The following is a 3,073-nucleotide window of genomic DNA, read 5'->3' on the forward strand; positions in this document are numbered from 1 at the left end:
AACCTGCTAGGCCTAAACCTCTACATGGAATCCTTGGAGAGTTGTCCACAAGTGGCCAACCGTGTAAAATGTTTCTCATCTGCAGTGTTTCCGGCTTGATTCCAACACAACCTGCAGGAGAATCATGAACAATTCTTTTGTAGGCAAATTTCCATCAGTGACCTTGATCTTGATCAGTGAGGGAGGTGAAGACCATGACCTACTTCATTTCAACTCCCCACCCAAATATACAACAGTAGCAAAGAGCGTATTCTTGAGGCAAGCTAGGTTTGTAGCATTATGAATAAATGAAAGGGGTTCAACTTCATCTCTGAAACAAAAATATTAATTGTTCCCTTTATAAAGAGAAGCATACTAAGCTATAGTCAGCTTCAGAGTTCCTCATTTTGGAAGACAATATTAGACAAATACATGCAACACCACCAAATGATCTCCACCTGTTTTTGGCTCTCTGAACACATCCTTTAGCTATGAATCATAATCATGATGGTATTAAGCTAACTGGGATTTAGTTTGTGCAACAAAACAACATCTATAATTCTAAACTAAAGACGTACCATTGATGGCCCCAAATGCTTCGGTTCAAATCAGTAATGGTGATTAGCATTTGGTTCACTTCTACGCTGATAAGAGACAGTTATTTGAAAGATTCTATGTTCAAAATTGTTTCTTCTTAATTTCCCAAGTAATTTTAGTCGTTTTCCCAAGATTTTTTCTTTGTAGAGGAGGGGAGGAAAAAACAAAATATTGAAAAGGGCATAGTGGGTTGTGTAATTTTTCTTGGGTTTGGAGAAGCACTGTTAGATGGTATAAGTAAACAGAAAGAAGCTTCTTTAATTATGTCAAGTAATAAAGCTTTAATTGGGATTTTGGGCATATAATGAAGCTAAGGTAAGAAGGAATTAATTAAAGGAAAGAAATATGAGGTTGGGTGAGAGAGAAGAGTGGCTATGGAGTCATGGTTTTTGTTGAGTTGCACAGTTCGGCCATGGATGACAAGTGTTGAAGGCATCAAAAACGTAACTCCACTGTCTTGTTGCTCAGTCTTGTCCACCTCTTCTTCCCCTAAAAGACGCCCCTTTTTTGTTACTGTCTGCAAACCCATCTCATCACTTGGATCCATCACCCTTGTTTCACTCCATTAACCCTCTCTCTCTCTCTCTCTCTCTCTGAGCTTTCCTTTTTCCCTCAACCAACCCTGCATCTCTCTAATCTTCCTAATGAAAACAAAATGACTTCCCCTTCATCATCTCTCTTCCTCATCTTTTTGCTACTCTCTCATCTGTTTACCCATCAAAGTTATGCCATGAGAAAACTTCAAGGTTCAATCTCTCTCTCTCTCTCTCTCTCTCTCTCTCTCTCGCTCTCTCTCAATGACTGCTGTTTGGATGCTGAGACTTTTTTTTGGTTTCTTTCTTTTGGTGATTTAGGTTCTGAGATAAAAAAAGAGAGGGAGCCATTAATGGATCTTGCCGAGAAGGTAACCAATCACCCTATTATCTCTCTTTTTTTTTTTTTTTTGAGAATTTCCTTTTTCTGAGTGTAAAAATTGTGTTCTTTTTCACATCAGTTACCAGTTGAAGGTGGCGGTGATGATATTCAAAGAAAAGAGTTGCATGAAGTACATTCAGGACCCAACCCCATCAGCAATTCTACCCCTCAACAATGGTGGAAAACAAAGTTAGAAAGAAAACCATAACTCTCATCTCTCAAAACCTTTTCTTTCTTAATTTCCATCTATATATACATATTTTATTGAGTGGGAGATTGGAATTTTGATAGTAGTTGATCAATAAAGGCCTTGTTTCGTTCATCATCATCACTCATGTTTATTCCCATTATCATCTTGTTATCATGTCATCTATGAAAAGAATATTAGAAAGGCAAATGATGTATTTCTTATTTGTTGCCCACCCTTTTTTCTTTTTTGATTAAAAAAAAAGAGAGAGAGTTTCAATCATGTTGTTGCATATTGGAGAATAATTAATTGGATGAAGCTTAGCAAAGTTGGATCATATGGTTTTTTTCTATTTCCTGGTAAGATTAATATATTAGAAAGGTAATCAGTAGATTAGAAAGTGATGCTAATTTTAAATTATAAGATAATATATACATACTCCTAATTTTTTTAAATTAATATCACCTCATTTTGTGTAAAGAAACACATTTGATAGAAGTAGGTTTTCAATCATACACCGAATCTTAGGGCAAATAGTCTAAGCTAGATTGTTGGTCCTTATTATTGATTTTGAAGCCTAAACTTTAGAATAGATTCCTTTATAAAGGAAATAGCAAGATACTATTGGTCAAAGAAAACCATTCAACTTTAATTTTTAAGAGTATCCTAAGTTTTAGAAAATAAAAATTGGATAAGAGTAAAAAATTAATCATTTTGAAGACTTTTTATATTAGAACTATTACAATCTTTCGGCTGTGATATTTTTGAGTGTTTGTACTTGTTTCATTCATAATGAGTGTTCACTCACGTGTATAACATGTATACTCGTTTTAAAGGACAAAGTAAATTAAATTGTCTTCTAATAATTCTTCTTAATATGTCATTTTTTCGAAAATTAGAAAAATAATTTATTTTGTTTTTTGTTTTTACCACTTGATATAACATTTGTTTAATACAATCATTCAAAAGCAAACGACCAAAATGTCATTTAAAACTACTTTTTCTTCCTTTTTGAAAGACTATTATCATATCATAGCAACATACTTATTTTACTTTCTTGGGAAAAGAGAAGATTGAAATCACAGCAATACCGACACAAATGATAATTGAAGATGCAATTTTTGAGGATGTAGGAAGTTTCGAATTTTGTAATTTATTATAGCGTTGGTGTAGGTGTTGGTGGTATCGGTGATAATGAAAAAGACGGGATCATATTATAACAACGATTGTAATAATAATGATGATGATGGCAATGATGGTAACAAAATTGGTAAGAAGGGAAGACAAAAAGGACTTGATTTTGATTCTAGGACCCTATAAAAATGTTTTGAATTATTGCATTGTCTTTGATAAAGATTTTCTTGGTCTAGTCATAGTTGCTAAAAAGAAGGGAAA

The 3,073-nt window shown here is 33.7% G+C and overlaps 1 long non-coding RNA gene across 1 annotated transcript; it reads left to right on the forward strand.

Annotated features, from left to right (window-relative positions):
• Window positions 1–937: 937 nt before the first annotated feature.
• Window positions 938–1,918, forward strand: LOC117909482. The gene is made up of 3 exons (XR_004650381.1): window positions 938–1,322; window positions 1,431–1,480; window positions 1,571–1,918. It is a non-coding gene; the product is annotated as an uncharacterized LOC117909482 (long non-coding RNA).
• Window positions 1,919–3,073: the final 1,155 nt, after the last annotated feature.

The sequence above is a fragment of the Vitis riparia genome, chromosome 19 (assembly GCF_004353265.1).
Source record: "Vitis riparia cultivar Riparia Gloire de Montpellier isolate 1030 chromosome 19, EGFV_Vit.rip_1.0, whole genome shotgun sequence".
Classification (NCBI taxonomy): Eukaryota; Viridiplantae; Streptophyta; class Magnoliopsida; order Vitales; family Vitaceae; genus Vitis; species Vitis riparia.